This window comes from Thermobia domestica, chromosome 4 (genome assembly GCF_964235325.1).
Source record: "Thermobia domestica chromosome 4, izTheDome1.hap1.1, whole genome shotgun sequence".
NCBI lineage: Eukaryota > Metazoa > Arthropoda > Insecta > Zygentoma > Lepismatidae > Thermobia > Thermobia domestica.
Genome location: NC_137457.1, coordinates 317,225,962 through 317,250,762, shown reverse-complemented (window position 1 = coordinate 317,250,762; position 24,801 = coordinate 317,225,962). Strand labels below are relative to the sequence as shown.

The following is a 24,801-nucleotide window of genomic DNA, read 5'->3' as shown; positions in this document are numbered from 1 at the left end:
TGAACTACTGAAAAAATCCCTAGAAATCATCGTTGCCAGTATACACAAAACCGAGCATAATTTTGTTTTTTGTTTATATTTTTATTATTTTATTATATTTTTTTGAAATATCTCCTTAGATGGATTGCTCTCTATTATCTCCACATACTAATAACTCAATTTTACCCATAAACGTAAGGAAAAATGAATAAATACGGAACATCGTGAGTTACAGTATACGCGCATTTTTTTTTGCGCATGGGAGTACCTTAGTTTGACAAACTTCGGGAGTTCCTGTTTTAGTAAAATATGCTTTAGTTTTACAGGATCATTAGCTGAATTGATGATGCAATGTTCTGCTTGAATGCATGTCTTTGACCCGAAGGTTCCTAGGGCAAAGAAAATCCATGGTGGTTTGCCATTGCCTTCCATAGAGTGATGATGACTAAGTGGATGTATAAGTATACCCTATTTAAAAATTTAATCAATATTACAACCTCTAGAAAAAGTCTCAACCTGGGAATTAGATTGACTTTCTGACTAAAGAAGAATTAACCAATTCTTGCGGATACATGTAAATTTCTTCCGACTGTTCCTACAAGCAAGTACTACCTAGGTATATGCGTATATATTAAAATTTCCATGAAATTATCGGAAATTTCCTGTACTTGATTACTCCAAAGAAGATAATATTTAAGTTTGTAGAGCTTTTTGAAGTCTCTGCAAATACCTACGCACTGATAAGTTCACTCCAAGGTCGTGGATGCAGAGATGAAAATCTTACAGTACGGATCAAAAGAGAATTTAATGCATTATATGAATCTTCAAAATCACAGCTTTTAGGAGATGTTATATTATGTATTTTTAATGTTTTACAAAGAAAGGTATAGCCAATCATTTTGTGCATATTTTATGTTTCTTCTATCTACAAAGTTGTAATAAAAATCCAAAAAGTAAATTTTTTACTTTTCTTTTGAGACATTATGTAGAATTTTCCTTCTTTTTCTTTCGGGAAAACGTTAATTTCTTCAACTTTTACAATAAGAACTACTAATTAAATATGTTTTCAATGAGGTATGCTTAATATCTCTACTGTGTTTACAACCTGTATTATAGTCAGTTAAAATGAATGCTATGATTTCCAAGAAAATGTTCGGTGTTGGAAATAGACTATCCAATATGGCGGCCATAGTGATCAAACCCGACGCGGGATTTTTGGGAAATTTCTCAGAGTTACTGCATAGAGTATCATGATCATTTTAGAAAAGGTTTCGGCTTGTTTCCTTTGAATGTTCGTGTTTTGCCCTTTTTTTGGTTTATTTGTACTATGTACCAGCGTCGGAGCTGCTACAGAATTTCCTATAAATTATGCTGTCATGTGCCGAAGAAATGAAGAATATGAAAAGAATAAAACAAATAAAAAACTGTTTTGTAATAAAAGAGGAAAAATTATTAAAAATTAAATGCATTTTTATATATTATATTGTCAGTGTGAAAAAGTATATTTGAATGGGTAACAGATTGTGACACTAATATCGAGGTGGAAATGTTATTAAAATATATAGAAATGTCTGAGTTGGTAACCTAAACAATGAGCCAGATGTTAGTTGGCAACACTGCTTGCGCCTTATGGCATGTGCCTACTTGGTTGAGCAGTTAGTTCAATGGAGGAAGCCACCGGGATCGGAGAAGTGAGCGAGTTTGTGTGCCTGTATCACGTTTATTTTATTTTTAAGTCGCAAGTTGTCTCATATTAAAAGCCTGTAACTTCTATTCGTTTGGGTTCTATTATGTATAAACTTTCGGCTTATTAATTGCAAGGAATTTGGAGGCTTCACTCGACCTTTTGTTAGTAAGACAATTGGTCTCTAGTTTTGCTTGAGACGTGAACCGACAGTTTGGTGTGGAAAAGGTAAGAAAAATTGTTAATATTCAAATTTATATCAAGTTTCTGTGTTGCGTGTTTGATCTTAGTTAGAATAGTGTTAATAATAAATTGTTACTATTGGAATTTAATATTTTTATTGAATATTGCAGCCTCAAATTGAGATTATAATAGTTGAATTGTTTTGTTAATGGAATTTAAGGTAAAATTTCTTCTAGCTATACAGTATTCCGTGACCGCCTATTATGTATAGCCATTGTGGTTTGACCTTTGAGTTTTTTCTTTTTCCGGAGAATTAACCTTCAAAATTCGGGCCGCCTGTTATGTATAGACATTGTGGTTTGACCTTTGAGTTTTTTCTTTTTCCGGAGAATTAACCTTCAAAATTCGGGCCGCCTGTTATGTATCGCCATTGTGGTTTGACCTTTGAGTTTTTTTTCTTTCTCTGGAGAATTAACCTTCAAAATTCGGGTCAGAACCAAAGTGACGTGCAGGGGAGTGTTACAACTGGACTAAAATGTCCACAATTATTTTTCACTATAACATCTTCATAGTTATTGCTACATGAAAATAGCTGAAGAAATACACTAACAAATTGTTACAGTGGAAAATAGTTAACAAAATACCTGTAAAATTTTAAAATCCAGTTACACCGAAGAGATGACCATATTCCCTCAACCTCAGCCTCAAATCAATATTTCTCCCTCTTTATCCTCATTCAACTCACTTGTTTTCTCTCATCCTGAAACAATATTGAAATCATATAGTAATAAAATCGGTTAATTGACCACAAAGATTCGTAAATCACTAATTATGTTAATGTTTTCGTGATACTTCAAATCTGTTGGATATTGAATGAAATTGTAAAAATGGTAATCGTTAGATAAACAACTTGAGATGGTTTGATTTTCATGGTTTGCAATATATCGAAAAAAAAGCTAAAAACATCGGAAGAAAGATAGCATCACTTCTAGTAATTTAATTTCTTTTTTCATAAAATTCATACACACTAAATTACTTCTATGAAATATTGCAGAAAATATAATACATACTTTGTTACTTGCCATAAATTGTAAATAAACATAGTTAATAAATCTGAGCTAATAGCAGAAAGTAAGTTATTAAAAATTCTTAAATCCGCTTGGATATTTATTATTTATGTTGAAGGCAATTCCAATAATAAAACCACCTCTCATCTGACATGATAAATATGTTGAACTAATAAAGAAAATCCTAATACAAATGTGCAATATTCGGAAAATGTGGAAGATAAATTACAGTTTTGCAGTAAGCTTTACTGTTACGTCAAAATTAATATTTGTAATTTTTAGTTTCGCGGTTTCCTGAAGCAGAGTAACTCCTCAGTGATTCCCAAATATTATCTTTAAATATTTTACTTTTCATATAAACATTTCAATTTCTGTCCCCGAATACCAAGTTGCGTTGGTTGCTTGGAAGGAATGGCAGTAATTCGCAATACACGATGCTCTAAGCAGTCTAGCAAACAATTCTGTACTAGTAAAGTGGATGTTTGGAAGTAGACATCATGTGATGACAGAATACTTAACCCGTAGTTACATCCATGACTCTAGACCAGCGTTTCCCAACCGGTGTGCCGCGGCACACTGGTGTGCCGTGAATGGGCCGCTGGTGTGCCGCGAGGAATCGAAGCAAAATTAATAATTTTATAGCAATCAAATTGCCAAACGTAGGGGAAAATGTATATTTGTATTTCACATGACTATGAACCTCTACTATGAATCTACAATTTTAAGTTTCATACAGGGTTACTGTTCTGTACATTTCTAATGTTGAAAAATGTATTCGTTATAATTGTTATGACCATTATTGCTTGTTTATTGTTGCAGATTTCGTAACTTGAAAATTTAAAATATAATTCAATCCTTTCGACAAATTACCTACATTTGTGTTTTAAAAGTATAAGAGGTTTGTTCGTTCGTTCGTTATTTAGTGATCTTCCTTCTTAGTAAAAGGTTGGATATAGTTTTTAAAAAGCGTATTTTTAAAAACCTGAGTCCAATATTTCACTGCAATTGTTTTCTATTTTTAAAATAGAATGAAAAATAACATAATGATTTACCACGGGGGAAAACCTTTCTGAGAAGGAGATCAATAATCACAGAAAAAATACCAATGTGTTTTATATTTACAAATAATGTCTATAAGTGTGCCGCGAGAATCCAAGTAATATCTATAAGTGTGCCGCGAGATTCCAAGTAACACCCGTAGTGTGCCGCAAGTTGAAAAAGGTTGGGAAACGCTGCTCTAGACTGTTAATTTCCTGTGATATGTTTGAATAATTGAATATAGATTGAGTATATGAATGCAAACTAAAATTCTATGAAAATATAGTCACGCAACAAAAAACATATCAACCTGTGCTTGCTCCGTGGGTTTTGCCCAAGGTTTTGACTCCCTCTCCTGAATTTCGTGGTTTTAGCATGAAAGAAGAATATTGTCATTGCTTTTGGGCGAAAAGAATTGATCTTGGTCAAGTTTAATCACATGACCTGAATCACTTTACAAAATCAATCAGAATATAAATCTTAGCTAAATTTACATCTTTAACTATTAACAGGAAGCCAGGGTTAGACTTTGAAGTTAAACTATCAGGTTGTAAAGAAAGTTCTTGCGGTTTTCAACCTTCAATTTCAAAAGAGCATATCTCAGTTTAAACAAACATTTATTAGTCGAAATAAAAACCATGACAATCAATACACTTCTTCCAACGAAAAGCAAGTGTGTTAATGCCGGTAGCATAGAATTCTTTAGTCTGGACGCGACGAAGTCGATGAACGTCGCTTCGGTATCGTCTCGGCTTTTGAAGTATTTCTCGCGGAGGAAGTTCTCGAGATGCTTGAAAAAGCGGTAGTCGGTGGGTGAGAGGTCCGGTGGGTATAGTGGATGAGGCAAAGTTTCGTATCCAAATGCCTTCAACTTTTCCAGCGTCTGTTGTGCAACATGCGGACGAGCGTTGTCGTGGAGCATGATTAGTCCCTTTCTGTTGACCAATGCCGGGCACATACGTCGAAGCTTCTGGTGCACTTCGTCGATTTGTTGGCAGTACTTCTCTGCCGTAATCGTTTCGCCCGGATTCAGGAGGCTGTGATGGATAAGACCGGCTGCAGACCACCAAACAGTCACCGTGATCTTTTGTGGGTGGAGTTTTGGCTTTGGGAACTGATGAGTAACTTCGCCGACGTCCAACTACTCCGCCGAACGTCGCCGATTGTCGTAAAGGAATCACTTCTCATCACACATCACAATCCTGTCGAGAAACGGATCGTTCTTGTTCCGCAGAAAAAGAGAATACGACACCTCAAAACGACGATTTCGATGTTTTTATGTCATGTACGGCACCCATTTATCGTGTGTGTGTGTTTTTTTGACTTTCCAATCTCTTGCAGGTGGTTGGAAATTGTTATAAGTGTTACACCCAAGTAGTCAACAAGCTCTCGAACAGTTGTGCGTGAATTGGCTTCGACTAAGACTCTCATTTGGTCGTTGTCAACAGCGGATGGCCGACCACTGCGCTCGTCATCTTCCAGGCTCTCCTCACCTCTGCGGAATTTCTTGAACCAGCAGTATGCCGTATGTTCTTTAGATGTTCCTGGACATTAATAAGTAAAGACATGTTGGCTTTGTTATTGTCTCGTCTATTCGAAGTACTGGATATGGTGTCAATTTAGAGTGGTGAGAATGGAAGTATAAACAGGGTGTTTTGTCTGAGTTTAGAAATAATTTATTATTTGGAAATCAGAAAACTATGTGACATACATTGTTATCTATTCTTTTGGGTTTTGGGTCGTTCTTGTTTTATAATAACGTTTGTATCATCTGAATACAAAATAAGTTTAGTCTTTCTAAGGTGGTCTGGCTGATCATTTATGTAGAGAAGAAACAGTATAGGTCCGAAAATTGATCCTTGTGGAACACCTACGTTGTTGTATTCAGGTTTTGATTTGTGCTTACTCATATATTTCGATTCTTGATTTAGGTGGGATGCTTCTACAATTTGTATTCTGTTCGAGAAATAGGATTCTATCCACAATAGTTTAATACTCCTGATACCGTATCTATATAACTAATGTAATAAAATCTGGTAGTCCATGCAATCAAATGTTTTCGTCAAGTCACAGAAGACACCGAAAAGATAGCGTTTCGTGTTCGTGCCATGCATGACGTACAGAACGAAATCGTACATAGCAGTTTAGGTTGATTTCTATCTCTCTCTCTCTCTCTCTCTCTTTTTTTTTTTTAAAACAACATATTGAGAGGAGCAAATATTATTATTACATTTGAAATATTGGTGTAACTCAGGGGCGTCATTTCACACTTCGCTTGAGGGGGGGGGGCAAGAGCACCACCAACATGAAACTTTCACTTTTTATCACTAGTATATTAGTAGACAATCGATTAAAATATATGTATTTTTCAAACTCTTGGGGTGGAGGCAATTGCTCCCTCCTGCTCCTCTAAACGACGCCTCTGATGTAACCTAGAAAGGAAAGCATTTTCTGATATCTTAGGGAACACTGACTAAGGACCACTTGGTCTCAGTGTTCCACTTTATCCCTGTTTGCTTTCTTGTGTAATGGTTTTATAATTAATGATATTAATTTCGTAGGATGTATACCATTTTTAAAAGATGCATTGATGATATAGGCAAGTGGGGAAGCTACTATTTTCGATGCCTTTTTCAACACAAAAGTAACGATTTCATCAAAAATGTTAGGGAATGAAGACAAATATACCTCCACTATCACTCAAAATTCATTTCAATATGCTTTGCACCGACAGTAATTACTTATATTCACACTCATTCCTTCACGAAAAATGTATCAAATCGTATTTTACCTCTACATTTTCTATTTGGTAGAACCGTCTGCTGAAGTGAACTTATTACAAATATCTTCCTACATTTACATGTCGAATTAAACGTTTATGAATTATAGCTTAGTGATGACTAAAGTATGTCGTACATTATATATTACCTATGAAACCGGCTCAGGATAATAGTATTTTTAATTACTTAAATGTTATGTAATCTCAATTAAGCTAAAAATTAGAAAATAATGCATACCATAACATATAATATCCATTGGCTGATACTTTCTTAACCAATAGTAAATATTAATACAAATGTTATATACAAAAGTAACTACTTCAACAAAAAGAAAGTTTCTTTATTCTTAAATCACAGATACTAAAAAATCTAATTTTCCTTTAGGGATATTTACTTATATGCTCAGAAATCTCTCCTCTGATCACTACCACCTTTTACCTTATACTGTCCACAATCCAGTGGCGGCTTATGTTAGTGTTGCAGTGTTGCGCAACGACTAATGTATTTCAAGAAAAAATATTAGTAATAGTAGTAAAGAACAGAAAAATACTTTCTAATACTCCCATCTATACTTTAAATAACACACACACACACACACACACACACACACACACACACACACACACATATATATATATATATATATATATATATATATATATATATATATATATATATATATATATATATATATATATATATATATATACTTCTGTAACTGTCTGTTCCGTTAATCCATTTTAAATAGCGAAAAATAATCCGTCACAGAGTCTCTAATTTATATTGTGTTGCAGCGAGCATACAACGACTAGATTCCTTCAGCGCGGTAATTGGAGCGAATGGAATTAAGTCTCCTTTCCCCTGTCTCAGAAGTTAAAGAGACTGGTCGTTGCAGTGCTTCTGCAACGCAACACGGTTTCCAGCGAACGAGAAGGTTTCTCGCGCTAAATAAGCTTTCTGAATTTTGTTTCACTACCAATTAACAAACGGATTCATGCATTGTTTTTATGCATTCATGTTTTAAAATTACGCGACTATACTGAAGCAAATCAACATAATTACAATTAAAAAAGTGATTGTAGAATTACAAAATAACGAAGAAAATACGTAGTAGAGCAGAAAACAAATGAAAGTAGACCCGCAGTAACAAGTTAATTCTTAGCTTATATAGATAATGAAAGCTTCCTCTACAGTAGTTTACGAACCAAATATTAATAAGTCAATATGTGCAATCCCCCCGCCCCCTTTGTGGATAGTATTTTAGTATATACATATTTTTTAATATAAAATAAGTATACAGTATTTTATACTCTTGATAATTTCCACATAAAACTGTATAATGGGGAACGCCACATTGAATTTGGGACTAGTTAGCAATGCTCAGGGACGTAGCCACGAGGGGGATCCACCGGTCCGAACCAACCAAAAATTTCGAAACTTGACTAACATTTGTAGACTTTCCTAACGAACTATACTTGTTTAACAGAGAAATTATTGGCATAGGCTAAATATTTTATTTTACGCCCCATCATGTACTCTTTCTTTTTTTATAAAAATTATCGTTCTAACATTTTTCTATAAATATAAGTGACAGTAATTAAAAATTACTTAACGTCTTTTCGGGTGCAGTAAAAGACAGGTTCGATATTACGTACATGTATTGGGCCTCCCTCAAATACTTTGGAATCTTCTCAGCTAACACTTCTGTGTGTAGAATTGGCGATGCTATTTGTTTTGACGTTCTTTGATTTTTGGCTTATGTTACATGCTACATCTGGCGGGTTTCAAGGTTTGCTTTCCTGAACGTAAGACATTAATAAGCATTGTTTTGCCTCATGTGGAAGTATATTGTGTTCATCGTGCATTGCGTAACAACCAAGACGGATGATTTGGAATGTAGTTCTTTTTCTTTTACGCACATATGTGTGTTGATGTATGAATATGTGGCATTAGCAATTCATATACTTCTTTTGTATCAGCTGCTTTGGTTATTAGTTATTAGATTTATTTTATTTTTCGTGTTTCAATTCTGCAAATAACCTACAAATTCTGAATGAATTGTATATCACGACTTCTGCAAATAACTTTCAAAAAATGCCCAGCTTCAACTTGCAATTAAGGCTTAGATAAAACAAGCAAAGGGCAATTGAAGAGAGTGTTCGAAAAGAATCCGGTTTAAATTTACAGGAAATCATATGGCAGTAATGTTGTTTGCACTAGATACATTTCCACAATTTATTTTAAATTTTCCTAGAAAACTATGAATAAAATGAGTTCAATATACATTTTTTTTACAGCTACGAACTCTCTTCAGTCTACGGTGAAAGAGAATTCGGATCACTGTCAGGAATTGAGTTTGCTAGAAGGAATTGTTCGCAACAATCTAGAAAAAATATTTAGTGAATCTACAAAGCTTCTGAAATTAATATTAACTGCATCTATGGCGTTAGCAAAAGAAAAGTTTTTTTTTTTTTTTTTTTTACATCAAGAAGAATTGACACTTTCAAGGAATTGAATGCCCCAAGAGAGGTCATCTCCATTGGTTATGCTTTCCATTGAAAAAGACCTGACAATAAGAATACCAGAGTTCAACCAGCATGTACTAGGCAGATTTGCTCCGATCAACGATATGAGAGTGAATTTACTAATTAAATAAGATGATTAATCGGATAAAATGTTCTGAATTTTTCTATTTTTAAAACCAGAATTTTATTTAATTTAACATGTCACATAGCATTTGCATCTAAAGTTATTCTGATTAGTCAATGCGTCCACTTTATATCTTCTGTCTCCAATCGTTCGTACTGCAACACCCTAAACCACAACCCACTGGCCGCCATTGCTACAATCTACAACAAGTTCAATAGGTATGAAAGTATTTACTATTATGTATATCAAACTACGAAACCATGCCCCCCCCCCCTTCGTCACAAGTAGGGCAAGTGCCCATCACTGAATTTTTAAACAAGGTTTAGGCTAGTTCTTCGAAATAAATGTCAAAATATAGGCCTACACATTATATGGGTTTACTAACAGGCTATAGAATTTCATATTTATAAATGAATACTATACTATTATATTATATATACTTAAGATAATAAAGTTATAGAGTATGCGTAAATAATTGCTGTTTTGCTTAAAGCATTATCTGTTATCGTGCATTAAGTTGTGTCTGTATTCGCGATGTGATTGTGCATCGACTCCTTACTCAACCTCCCTTTTAAGTTCTTAGAAAGGAGTACTGCAGACGTGTTTGTATTAAGCTGTAAGATTTTAAACGTGTACGATGCTAACAAGGAAGGTCCCACAACTTGTCGCTCAAATCTGATTGTCATATACCACATCTGATAGAGCATCATGAGAAATGAAAATGAGGAAAATTTAGGGTGCTATAGAGCAGAAGGATAGAATCTAGGAGGATTCAACATTTGAATAATTAAAAAAAATACATCATGGAAATATGTACGTTTAAAGTAAATATCTTGGAAAATGTTAAATTAATCAAACCGAAAGGTGCACAATATAATAAGAACAAAATGTCGTATTTTTGCATAGATGAGACAGTATTGTCAGCTCAGCCTAACGATATTTTGTTTGAAATTTCACTGTATACAAATGTGCACAGATTTAAAATGCACCATCATCACTAAACATAAAAGTAAAAAGTAGTGTTACAGCGTTGCACACCGTTGGAGCTACGCGTGCTGAAAATGTACAATGGAGAACTCTGATATGTGGCAACATAGGGCAATAAAGAAATCTGGGTCTCATATTATAAATTTAATTCAAATGCATAACACCGATAGTGTAGCAGCAAAATGTCAGCAGTGTCACAAAAGATTGATACATTTGAAAAACGAAGTTGAGTGATGTCATTTTTACGTGTTGTGTCAGCACCGAAGCTATACAAGACGGAACCTACATAGTAACGTGGGATCCGAATAGCTATAAAAGACGAAAGTTGACAATGAAATTCAAAGTGAACAGTACAACCAAAACCTCCATGTTCGAGACTGGATTGTAACCAGCGATCCCTAGTAAGTCGATTGCCTAGCCTTCTAGACCACACAGTTATCTGGACCGACTAAAAACGAAATGAGATAGTAATAAAATAATTATATTTCCATTATGAATATGACAATATTACAGTGCGCAGTAACATAATCACATGATGTGTAGGAGGGGAAGTAAAAGAATATGTGACTTAACAGGAAAGACATAAACCAACAAACTAGTCTACCAAATCAGGATAAGATAATTTGGAAAAGCAGTTCACAGAGTTAGGATACACGGATTTCTTGCCTTGCGTGAAACATTTTGTTTTCAAGAGTTGTCTGCTTATTCACCAGAGATATGGAAGTGTAATGTAGATCCCTCACTTTTTCTAATGTATTCCTTTATTACCCTCTGTTATCACATATCATGCTTTCTCCATTGTACATTTACAGCACACGTAGCTTCAATAGTGTGCAACACAGTAGCACTACACTTCACTATTATGTTAATAGTGCATTTTAAATCTGTGCGCATTTGTATATGGTGCTATTTCAAACAAAATACGCTTATGCTGAGTTGGGAACAGTGTTTCATCTTTGGCAATACTGTTTGTGGTTTCCGATACGGTATTTTGTTATCATTATATTGTCCACCTTTCGGTTTGATTGGTTTAATTGTTTTCAAGATCTTTACTTTAAACGTACATAATTCCATGATATAATTTTTGGGATACTCAAATTTTGAAGCCCCGTAGGTTCTATACTTCTGATCCATACCACTTTAAATTTTGCTCATTTTCATTTCTCATGATGCTCTATGAGATGTGCTATCTGGCAATCAGATTTAAGTGAAAACTTGTGGAACCTTCCCTTGTGAGTCTTCCCCAGTTTGAGGGTTGTTTACAACATTTCACAATGTTCTGTATTTATTGGAAGCTGTTTCAAAGGAAAAAAAAGTGTCATGCATTTCGCTGTAAAATTAACATTATCAATATGACTTTCAAATGGTAATATCGCATGAATTTCCCTCATTATGTTCATCTTCATTGACATGAGAATGGAAATTGTGTCATGCGAATTATCCCAAGGGACAGGCGTAGCGTAACACAAATTAAGTTCTTAAGCGGAAAGATCCTTTACCAATTTTCATTTTTTTAACTTGGAGATTTTCTTAATATATTACATTTTGGTGAAATAGATTGTACCTGTATTTCTGGGATTGAGATAATGTTCCGTCTTATTATACCGCACCTGTGACTGACTAAAACTTTCTTATCACGTATAGAATGGCCAGATTCTGTTAATTCTAAGTTTTACTACGTATATTGGCACTAGTTGTTGCATTAGCCAACTCCAAATTCAATGAAATTTTACTATCGTGTAGTAGTTACGAAAAGGGTGATATACTCTGTTACAAGGCCTGCTTCCATTTCCACGGATACCAAGAGTTTCGCCCAAGAGTGTCCGCTATTGGAAGATAATAGTAATGCCGTCAGCCCTTGTTGCTTACTATGTCATCTACCTTAAGACTAAGTTCCCTCTTCAGCTTGTGATTCACCTATTAAACCACGTATTGGATAAAGCTCTTCAGTAGAAAAAATATGAATATCACTCCAGTGGCGGACTGTGGATTGTGGTCTCGGGTGTTGCAGTACGAAAGTTACAGATAATAGATATAAACTTCATTTAAATATTATGTTACATGCAAGTACTACATGGCATATGAAAATTAAAAAAAAATCTGTTCAAAGAAAATTAAAACTTGATGTAGAAAGTTTGATCTCATTACTCACCATGTTTAAATAGAAAGTCCATTCTTCTCTCTTTCATTGGAGCAAACCTGTTTACTACAGAGTTGAAGAGTGGTATTCCATTCTCAGTTTTTTTTTTTCGATGGAAAGCATAGCCAATGCTGATAACTTTTCTTGGGACATCGAATTGATTTAAAACGTTTAAATTCTTTTCAATGTGGAAAAACACCTTTCTCCTTCTGATGATTGCATAGATACAGTAATATCAACTTCAGAGGCTCTGTAGATTCACTAAATGATTTTTCTAGATTATTCTGAACAATGAATTCTGTCAAACCCACAGCTCCTGAGAGAGATCGAAATTCATCTGCAGCGTAGATTGAAGACAGTTCGTGACAGACCTTACTAGGGAAGATTCCATACCGGGACCAAGTACCTGTAGAAAACCTATATATCGTCTGAAAGCTTTTGTCATGAGAAGTATGCAGCCGTTTTCAAATCACGGGCAAACCCTCAACTTGACCCTATAAGGGGCCACTTTGTTGGTGCTTGTGACCCTATGTATCGCATATGCGACAAAATAAGTGCAGTATACAGTTTACCACAAAATCGAACACCGCGTGTAATAACAGTTCACTAAATACTTGTTATGTTTAACTTTTTCATTGTGTTCAAGTTTTCTCCTATAAACATTCTTCAAATGCTAATCAATATCTACTTTTCAGAAAGTGTGAAAATTAAAACATTCTTAAATGTGAAGCAGAAAATTTTTATTTATTCATCTATTTACACAAGTAAATCTAAGCGCTAAAAACCAATAGACACTCGTGCCACATATAAGAATGCCACATATATACTCTCACACACACGTGCGTGAAAGAAAAACATTTCAAATCATCAGTATTGGTGGTAAGCACTGCATTATGAGTAGAATATACAAGGTAGCTTCAACACCATGGCGTATTTAAGGGGGCTTCCGGGCTTAAGCCCGTCCTAAATCATACTTACTATAGTAAAGGAAATAAAATATCTTGCAGAATTTTCACATTTCCAGGCAAAACCCGTCCTGAAAGTTAGCAAAGCCCCCCCCCGAAACAAAATGGTAAATACGCCACTGCTTCCACATGAGTATAAACAAAACTTATCAATGTCATTTGTTCTGGAAAGTAAACTTTGAAACCCATCAAATGTAGAATCAGCGTCCAAGAGAAGCCAAAAGACATGGAACGCCAAAACGAACAGCATTCCTAACCAAACCCGAATACACTGTGTCGTTTCAAATCACAAAGAAACAATTGGATTGTTCCTGGTGACGTGAGTTTTGTAACTCTTCGCGGGCTATCATCCAAGTGAAGGCATTGGCATCTGACGTTTCGAATGGAGACGTTGTATTCATCTTCAGAGACTGTAATGAATAGAGGGACAAATAGGAAAATAGAAGTAAGAATTACTCTTAGCAAGAAAGCTTCGCCCCTTGAGTGATGCGCCAACCTGTATCTATGTGCAGTTAGAGATCTAAAGCAGCATGTCGAATGTTGTGTCCTGTCGCGGATCTTGTTCTTAGACGTTTAACGGACACTCTGTATTAAAGATGGAAAGAAGAGTAGAAAAGAGATAAGAAAGCGCGTGAAGAATTGTCACCTCACCATTGGCTTGAGTAGTAGGAGGTAAAACCTCGGAAATAGATGGAGTCTAAGGAAACGTCCTCTATTGGTCTTGCACATGCTCAAGTTATTTAGATAGTAAACCACACAAAGAAGGAGTTGGAAGAACCACGTAAAAACAAATTTTACTGTCTGTAAATTATCTACCTTAAAAAACTAAGTGTTAATATAAATTGTCACATGTATGTACTTTGTTGGGGAAATTTGTTTAGTGGGACATAGTGTTATTTTTCAGCATCCAATTTGGACATCTTCATCCCCTTGATTCCTGGTTTGTGACGGTCTCCCTTGGTTTCTTCTTCATCTCCCCGTTTGGCTCCTGTCTAATATGTTCTGGGATTTCAATATTAGTATGTCTATTTGAACTTGCGATTGGTAGCAAGTGCGTCTTCATAATCTGCTGTGCGGCTTCTTTGATGACTAACTTTAATAGTTTCTATTAAAGTGTGGGTGACGATACGTGACACTCACATCATGATGTTATCTGTTGCTTCCCTAACAGTTCGATGTATGTATTGCTTGATGCAGTCTGGTACTGGTTGTTCTGGTTTCTTCTGTACTGTTTCTGTTGTTCGTTCCTGATGTTTTTATTGTATTGGCTCTATCATCTTAGGTTGTTCTTGATGGCTGGTGTTCCCCTTGAGGTTGTGCTAATAAATGTTGAAGTCTTTTTTGTTCAATCCCCACTGGCAGTTCTATATCATTTAGTTGCACAGGTTAAGCAGATGGTCTTGCTAACAAAAGTTTATAGCATGCCTTCTCATGCGTTTGTGCACATTTGAAACATACTCTTGGCTGAGTACATTGCTGACGTCGGTGTCCATACTGATAGCAGTCCCAGCATGGTTCGGGCTTCCCTGCACTTTTGACTCTTCCACTATGTAATGCGCACCTTTGATGTTTACGCCATGAGTTATTAACAAGTGCACTTGGTCTGGGCTACTGGGGAAGAGACGTAGGAAAGGGAATTGTCATGTACTTGAGTGAATTCTTGTGATATTAATGAATGGTTTCCTCTGTTTACAGAGGTCACCCTTGATAGAGCCCAATTAACTTCGAGACTGCACCATTTTAATCGCGCAAGTAACAGTTGGATTTGGTCGTGGCCTCTAAGTGATCTTTTGCATCTGTTGTGCATTGTGGATAAGAGCCGGTTCTCCGTTGTTTATAACCGCTCTTTTCATCTTCATTCAATGAGATCGTCATCATTATCTCCTACTGCTATTTCTTTGCTCTGAAAACGACCATTTGTCTTTCTAAACTGGTCTTCCTTTAGATTCAGCACTTCCCAGTGTTTAGGGGAAAATTTTCTATTGAATTCTGATAATTTTTTCGTATGCTTGGCATACGTTGAAGGTCTTCTTTTGCTCGAACTCTTGCTTTTCAGTATTTTGGTTTTTCACTTCTGATCGGTTTCTGTATATATATATATATATATATATATATATATATATATATATATATATATATATATATATATATATATATACGTTCTAGTTTCTCAGCTGTGAAATTTCTTTGTGTGTGAGTCTAGGTGGCTACCTCTGAACAGGGTCAGTTTCTTCTCCTTCTTCGCACCTCTCGACATCATATTAGTTGTCAAACGTCTTGCCTGGACCAAATTCTTCCTCTTCGAAACCATACAGAAATATTTCTCAAGCTGATGGAGTCGAAACGGTTGTCATGTAATTCTTTTTTTCTGACATGTATTCCGTCCAACCTTGAAGAGTATATCCTCTTCCTTATGTACTTCACAGTGTTATCATCCATCCTAAATCTAGAACTGACGCAATATATCAGTATAAGTAACGACTGTGGTTCACTCTGCTCGGTTTCTGGGTCAGATGTTGCTGTTTTTCGCTTGTGAGCGTCTTCTCCATGATAGGGTTCTTCTGCTCATCCTTCTTAGTTGGCGTTTTCTACTTCGGCATATAAAACGGGTTTCACTATTGTCTGTAGGTTTGGCTCTAAAAAGGCCGAGTTGCTATAACAATTTTCTAGACCTAAACAGAACCGGTTCCACTAATTTCTGTTTGATGTCTACAAAACACTCGAAGAAGAATTTATTGCATTCACATTAATCGACTGTGGGTACAGCACGTACAGCCACTCACAAAATTACCTCTCCTTCTAAGTGCTCTAATTTCATTACTTGGGGTGCAGGTAATTTGCAGTTGTGAGAATGCCTAGCCAGATGCAACCCAACTTACACGTAAATTTTCTCGGCATTGACAGTAGTTGCTAGCACTGAGTCAAGTCTTGTGAGTAAAATTGTCAGTAAATGACGCATGAAACATTTCTCCATTCTGAGATCAATCTCTCTGGTTCAGAGCGTGTTGTCCAATCAACATAATATGTTAATCTCAATATTGCTGTGTATGTAATGTATTATTTCACTACCTATGGTATATTCAAACAAATAAAATCACTGATCACAAATGAATCAGAAAATGTTTAAAAGTAGACGAAAATATCAAATCTAGAACAACTGCTGAAAATAAGTTTGTAAATCACTGTCTCCATTGGCAGACCTCCAATTTTCCTTATTCCAACATCTTTTTCTTCCTAGCGAAGAGAATATCTTGCTTGTCACACTGAGTATGCATTGAAATTGAAACAGGAGCAATTGAAAAAGTTTCAGCCTGGCTGGGATTCGAACCCGTCCCTATCAAATAGAAGTTCAATGTGCTGACTACTCACCTACCGCGCCACTTAACCTTCCACCCAAATTAATACATATTTAAAATCATTTCATACAAAAATATAAACAAGGTACTCAAATATAACAAAAAGAAACAATTATAAACCAAATATAAATAAAAATATAAACAAGAAAATATAAGCGACTTGTGTGAGTGTCTTAATGACTTACTCGAGATGTCATTGTTTAACTCAAAAATAAGTTATATAGACGTTGCTCAATAAGGATAATATCACAAAGCGTTCCTTGAAGTGTAGGCTACGTCATCGATAGAGCCGCCCCCCCAGAAAAGCTCAACGCCGTTCGATGGGCCCATTTTTTTTAAAAAAAATATTCTTACTTCGTATACGATACGAACATGAAATTAGAAATGAAGCATCATATAGGTTCGCTACATTGCATAAACAAAACAGCACACAAAAGGTAAAAAGAACAAATTGACTCATGGACTAATTTCTGAAAAAAAAGTCTACTATTAGTGGCTCTTGAAATAATATTTATTCGTATGGCTTTGAGATTTATCACTATCGTCCCGTTAATAATTTTGTCATGTATGGAATGGGCCCAAGGAGTAAGTAACTTAACCGAAGACCTTGCCATGCGGGATAACCCAAGGTTCTGGGGGGCATAAAGATTAAGAGAAAGTTGGAAAGAGGGGATCTAAGAATTGGAAAAACATTTTTTTTCTAGGGGATCCAAATAAGCTTATTAATGCTTGTCCTCCCAGAAAAGAATCTAATTTACGACGCTGTTCATCGGTTGAAGGGATGGTTCCGTTTTTCATTACATTTCTTCTTTACCAGAACTTCTAATTTCCATAGAAGAAAAGATGACAGAAATTGTTTCAATTCTTTGAATTGTGTCAACACGTGTAAAAATAGATAGTTTATGTTTATGTTTCATAACTACTAGTTTATTTTCTTATATTTATATGAGGAATTTGTGGCAAATTGAACCGGTGGCACTAGCCGAGTGATCTCGGGCGTTCGGCTTCTGATCATGAGGCGCGATCTACTAAGGATTCGAATTCTTCTGAAGAGCAAAGTCAGAATTTTTACTGCCATCAGTATTTGAGCGTTCGTTTTTGTGTTTGGCCATAATACAGCAGTAAGGACGTGTTTAGCCCTTATGTATTCATCAATTCTTAACTAAACACGTTAATTCCGAAACAAAACGAATAAAGGTTGATACGGATGACGTAATTTTGTGTTTTTGGCATTTCAGCTTTGCAGAAAGTCGTCTCAACTCTTAGACCCAGAGAAATTGAATATTTTTTGTCAATATACATCAGAAGTATCAGTATTGCAAATTATAAAAATTTGCTTAATTGCCAAAGCCGGAATCGAACTCGCGTCCCCAACATTATGAACTTAACGCTTAAGCCACTATTCTAAAACATCACTGTTCTGAGAAAGGGAAAAATGAAGCTCCGTGAATTCAGTAATTACACACTTATGATTCTAGTGTAACAATCTTGAAACTTTCTGATTTCAGTAATGATAAAATAGTAAAGTATTATGGAGAAAGAATAGTCCAGAGAAGTCAAGTTTAAGTTGACAACTCATATGTATGGAGGCGCCGTTTTTCGCCACGTGCCCCGTTTTTCACGGCACGGAATTCGACAGATACTGACATTGATTGGAATCTGGTGTTTCAGGGCACTGGATTATTTTTTTAAACTAATTTAACGAACCTTAATCAGTACATTCTTCGTTTTTTACACGTTTTACTCACTTTTACAGCTATTCCACTAATTCTTTAAGAACAGGGACAAAAATAGAAACATCGAGGACAGTAGAAATCACAAGCACTATTAGCGCGTTCTTCTCTTGCCTGAAGTAAAACTATAAAATATGGTTAACATGCAATTTTTGGTCTTCCATCTTCTATGAAGTGTCAAATCCAGAATCGGAGTGGGTCAGTGTGTCAAATGGATGAAGTTTTCTGAGTCTGTGTGTGGGTCGTAGGTCAACAGCATGAGACACACTGCGACCCATCATCCACCGTGACTCACTGCGACCCACCACTCACCGTGACCGACTCTGACCCACCGACCACTCTGCTCACCGCATTGTTGACAGTATCTTTTGGGCATCTTATTTTTTCACCCTCAACCGCAGCCATATAAACTAAAAGGACGTTTCTGATTGGTTACAGCTTTCGATTGTCAAAACCTTCTGGTGTATGTATTGTGTATTATAGTAGTAATAAAATAACATTGTCACTTTTTTGGAATTGAAGAAAATTGAAGAAGTAGTTGAGGTTATATTTACATCATGGGAGGCAAGGTGGAACAAAAGGACACTTGCGGTTCTTCTAACCCGTTCCTCCTCGTCCTGCTGCTGCTACTACTACTACTACTTTTACTGTGGTTTCGTATAGCAAAACTGCACATGGAACGTAATCATTTTTTAATATTATTTTCATCTTATTTTAATGGAAAAATTGTTTTGAAAATTTTAAAAATAAAATATAAAAATAAAAAATTCCTTGGCCCGGGTTTGAACCCACGCCAAAAGCAATTATAATTACTAGCCCATTGTTCTAGTACTTTCGGCCACCAAGAGTGCCAGTAACAGATACTTCATTTTTGCTATATTTGGATGGACTCAGGGTAGAATGTAACAAATCACTTTTTTTTTCAAATTTTTGGTTTTCAAGACAGAGTTCTAGTATTTTATATTTTGCTCCTTTGTATGAAAAAGAATATCAAATAAACAAGACCAAAAACAAGTACAAGAGATGTGCAAAGGGGAACAGGTAAACTACAAAGGGACACAGACTAGGTAAAAGGGAATAAAATGACTTGTTACCTTTTCCCCGAGGAGTTGGTGTAAAAATACTGACTGTACATTGTGATCAGATACTGACTTATTCCTTCATGTTTCACATTTCAGTTTGATTGTGGCAGAGTTCGGGCTCGACTAAAATCCACTGCAGCAACACTGTGTTGAAGAGGGAGGAAAGTTTTAGAAATGGTAAAATCAAAACAACATGATGAAGAAATAAAGCTGGAAAGCCGGTTTCTACAGTGAATTCAACTGTTGTAAGAAAATTGAATTTTATGGATTCAAAATTTAAGCTAACTAAGCCTACCAATGGTGAACGTTCCCATCAGCCAGTACGTACAGTATGGAATTGGAACAGTGTCAATCGCACCTAAAAAATAATATTTTTTTGGGAAGTGCAGATTGAAACTGTGAAAGAAACTGAAGAAAAGATAAGTGTGTCTTATGTCTTGAGTAGTGACGACAGTGATAAGAATCCTGTTTAGGAACCAAATGTTGAGGAAATAAGTAAACTACAAGAAGAAAATGTGTTTTACAGTGGCAGTACAAAAAAAGGTGTTAAAGGAAGAAGTATGGAAATACGAAAGAGTAGGAAGGTATCCAGAAATACAGAACAGGGTTACGTAACTGAAAGTGGAAAATGTGTCACGCAGAGATTTTTTATTAGGTTAGGCACATATCGTATGAAATGTAAACAGAAAATTAGTAGAGAAACGCAAAGGAAGTTGTTGATACCTATTGAAAAATGGGTTCTCGTGACCGTAGAGCATGTTTTCTTTCTATCAGCCGTAATAGATCTTAGTTCTCCGAATGTTTCAAGAAAGAGAAAAGACACACCAGAAAAGCAACCAACAGAATTGTTACTTACTAATATCATGTCGCTGGAAATGGAAATAATGTAAGAGTGTGAAAGTCGTATTTTTTAAAAGTGTTTGATGAGAGAAGCAAATTTCTGAGCTTATTTGCCAACAAAAGCAAAAATCTCCAGGATGTACAGTGACTCCTGCCAAGCGAGTCAAACATTCTCCTCCAAATAAAATAAACTCATTCAAATTAAGAAAAATTCGTGATTTCCTGAATTCTTTGCCAGTATATGAAAGCCATTATTGTCAAAAAGCAACTAGTAAAAAGTACTTGCCACCGTATATGACATTAGCTCAGGTGTATAAGAAATAGAATAGGAAACAGACACAATATCCTGTTAGTTATATTTTTTTTTGAAAATATCTTGCATAATATGAATATTGCCATTAAAAGCTACAAAAATGACACATGCCATTCTTGTGGTGCATTTAAAATTAAGGTCACATATGATTTGAGTGAAGGGAGAAATATTAAATCAACAGGAAAAACAGCATAAAGAGGCAAAATTAGCTTGTAAGACTAAAATCACAGATAAAATGGTAGCAAAAGAATGGAATAATATGACAATGCTTGTTTTTGATCTTTAACAGTGTCTTCCCACACCCTGCATACAAACATAAATTGCGTTCTACAAAAGACAACTCTGGACATATACTTAACTGTGCATACTCTAAAGAATGGGAAAACCTCATGCCATATGTGGTATGAAACTGTATGTAAAAGAGGGGCAAATGAGATTTCTTCGTGTGTATCATAAGCTATTTCAGCTTTACCAAAGGACATTGATCACGTAGTGCTTTACAGTGAATCTTGCTCTGGACAAAATAAAGACACGCCATTTGTGGCAATGTGCGTACCACTTATGAGCAAAACAACTCACATAAACATTTTGGATCACAAGTTTCTGGCCCCACAGCTTAGCGGGATGAAGTGTGATTCTGACTATGGGAAGATCGGAAAAAAAGATACCAAATGCCCATCTCTCATCGTCATGACTGGCCACAGTTAATAAGAGTTGCTTCCAGGAAACATCCTTTTGAAGTAATTGAAATGACCGAAGATGATTTTCTTGATTTCTCCACACTGGCAAAAACTGAGCTGCAAATGAAAAGAAAATAACGAAGAGGGAGCAACGTTTGTATGGCAATCTGTGAAGTGGTTCCGTTATTTTCGTAATGAACCACTGAAGCTATATTATAAAACGCTACTCAATGATGATAATTTCTGTGTTATGGACCTTTCTCGACGACACATAAAGAATCTCACTTTGGAACCTCGAGTGTGCTATAATGCATTATTACCAATCTCAGCAGGGAAAAAGAGAGACTTGTTATCTCTCTTGCCTTATATTCCTCCAATATTTCATGACTTATACATAGGTTTACCTACTGCGACCAAAGTGCAAGATTCACTGCTTGACTCTGAAGATGATGAATAAATGCAGTTGATGGGGTGGGGGGTGGGTGGAGTTAGCTCCTCACAGTGTCATTATAATATTACCTCTAATTCTAATATAAACGGAAGGAGTTTCTTTGAAAATGTACTCTTGGTCGGTGTTCACGCAAGCATAATTAACAATATAGATATTTCTAAGTCGAAACATGACTAATATTTTTAGTACTTTGTAAGGATTACAAAGTGAGAAAATATGTTTTCATTAAATTAAAAGTAAATTTATTAATAACTTTACTGCTTTTATGATAGTTTTTATATTGCAAAAGATACATAAGATTAGAAATTGTATTCAATAGTTGACAAACTTTTTTTATCTTATATGTAAGACTTCGTCCCATTTCATCACCACCATCGGTTGTTGAATATTAAAAAGACAAAACGGAATTGGAACACACTCAATTGGGACGGGTGAGGAATAAAAGTTGATAACCTCGACGAGTATCCAAGATATTCAAGTTTTTATTGCTAACTCGTCCCAGCCGCGTAGGTTAAAATTCCTTTTTGTCTTTTTAATGCTTAACAACCGTTGGTGGTGATGCGATTAGACGAAGTCTTACAACATAAAATTAAAAAAAGGTGAACAGTATTGTCAACTGTGTATGTTCCAGTTCCTTTTTATTATTTTTAAATACGTGACAATCTATGGGAACAATGTGATATTACTGAAAACGTTCTAACAATATTCTGGTTAATTTGTACATCAAAGTATGTATCAATGTAAGCATTTATGTAGTTTAATACGACAGTTCTATAGTGTTCTATTAGAAGTAAAGTAATTATAATTGGCAATGATGATGACTTGTGAATTTTTTCATATCAACATATAACTGAACTGAAAGAAATGTCAGATAACATACCATAATATCGTTAATAGGTAAGAGTAAAATTCCGATTCATAACTTCAAAGTATTTACAGCGAAACATACTGTAGAAATTTCAGATTTTTAAATTTTTTTTAGGTGTTTTTACTATACCTCAATTAGTATTTTGACTCTCCTGAAAAACGAATAAAAATGACTTGTTACTATTTTCCCTGAGTCCGTCCATTCGTGCTAGGTGGCGAGAAACGGACAATTCCAACTTACCAGAACCACGTATTTAGCTCCTATGAGTAGGATCGAGCGGGATTTAAAAATATTCTTCTGAACACTGGAGAATTTATCTACGTTTTACTTCCAAGGCCTCCATTTCCCTTTTTCATTTGTTTCTGTTTACTTACCTGAGATGAGTATCTCTAAGTAAAAAAACAACTTGAGCCATTTTTGATATTGATATTTGTAATTGTAATAATAGCAATAGGACGTATACAACTACTTGGCTTTCGAGACAAACAGCCTGTGAGTTTTATAGGAGCTAACTAGTGGAAACAATACTCTTTTGAATCACTGTATTATATAAATTATTATATAAAAATGAATGTAACAATGTGTGCTAATCATCACGGCCAAAATTACAGTAAAAAATGGCTTTAGATATATAGTTCCAAACTGTTATGTTATCATATTGCGTTCATAATAATAATATCCTAAGGGTTGGAGGAATCCGAATATTTGCAAAAAATGAGTATCTCACAAGCCGTTAAACATACTGAGCTGAAATTCAGTACATTAACTCTTTATTGAAAATGAACAGAATGTCTCCTAGCATCTTTTAACATTCTCCTTTATAGGAAGGGGTGCACTTTCTAAATATGGTAAATATATAGTGGGTTAGTTAGTAAAAATAATCGAAAACGATCGATATTAGTTGAGAAACAAGTTGAGAAAGAAGAAATAAAGCCGGGTTCGATTCCCGGCGGGAGCACATGTGGTTCGGATTCCCGTTAATCTGTACTTCATGTCGTAAGCATTGGTGAACCACCGATGGGCAACTAGCGACATCTCGCCAAATGTTGGCTGCCCTAGAGTGACGATTCGCGGTGGTTCCTCTTCCGTTTCAAAAAATACACCACCAACGGCCCACCAGTAGCAGAGACGCAACAAAACGCCAATGAACCACAAAATTACTCCCCCAAAATATGTTAAATCCCCTATATGCGTAATTTGTTTACATTAAGGAGAGTATGAAGAATACAAAAAGAGTTTTAAAGTGTTCCGGGCTGGGCGCGAAGCACCAACCTTTGGATTACTAGGCGCGTGCTCTTCCGACTTGTCCACGGAGGTGATGAAGAGAAAGTCGCTTGTAGAGGCATAAATCCTTGAGGTATTTTTAATTTGGCTAATCAGAGTGCTCCTGTAACCATGTATATTCGACGATAACCGCTTGAGATCAAATAAAGTCCTTTCGCCATGTAATTTTATAACAAAATGAAGCGCGTATATTCACTTTATTTCATCGGTATCCCATATTTACTTTCGAATGATCAACTACAGTTGTCATCTAATTTCATACAATTATACGCACTCATCTCAAGATTTTTCACTTCATGATGTAGAGCCAGAGGTTACTCTTGACCCTGTAGCTCACTTTAGGAGCAATTCGTCAGGAAAAAATAATAAATAATAAAACCCTCATGCACATGACTGGCGATAGTACATTTTGGCCTCTTCGCGATTCTCGGCGACAAATCGAAGAAGCGCGGACCAAAATGAAGCCCTCGCTGCTATGCGCTGGTAACTTCAATACCCCTTCTCTAGATATGTCTTTCGACTTGACAAAACCCTGCCGACAGTGGCACACTACCGGCAATCCTTCGATGCGTCGCTATAGCGACGATTGACATTTACCGGCAAGTGGGCCGCTAGGTGATGGCGACGTTTACGGCATGGGGTTTCTATGCGAAAATCCAACTTCACATTTTAATTAGAATTTTTCAAATGTTACTTTTTATTTTACATTTTTTTTTCAATAT

The 24,801-nt window shown here is 35.6% G+C and overlaps 1 protein-coding gene and 1 long non-coding RNA gene across 3 annotated transcripts in view; one reads left to right on the top strand and one right to left on the bottom strand.

The window, feature by feature from the left end:
• The window catches only part of LOC145684347 (phospholipid scramblase 2-like), a 360,612-nt gene that overhangs the window by 114,406 nt on the left and 221,405 nt on the right, over window positions 1-24,801 (bottom strand). Inside the window, exons 1-2 of one of the 2 annotated variants that reach the window (XM_081756561.1) lie at window positions 6,969-7,080; window positions 2,491-2,606 (exon numbers count right to left, since the gene is read on the bottom strand). The exons of the other annotated variant lie outside the window; for it this stretch is intronic. The gene's annotated coding sequence lies outside the window, so the exon portion shown is untranslated. Of the gene's footprint in view, window positions 1-2,490; window positions 2,607-6,968; window positions 7,081-24,801 lie in introns of those variants that run through there. 2 annotated transcript variants of the gene reach the window in all.
• LOC145684350 (uncharacterized) overlaps window positions 1,659-24,801 on the top strand; it is a 42,166-nt gene continuing 19,023 nt past the window's right edge. The window contains exon 1 of the long non-coding RNA XR_014131277.1: window positions 1,659-1,891. This is a non-coding gene — a long non-coding RNA (uncharacterized LOC145684350). The remainder of the gene's footprint in view (window positions 1,892-24,801) is intronic.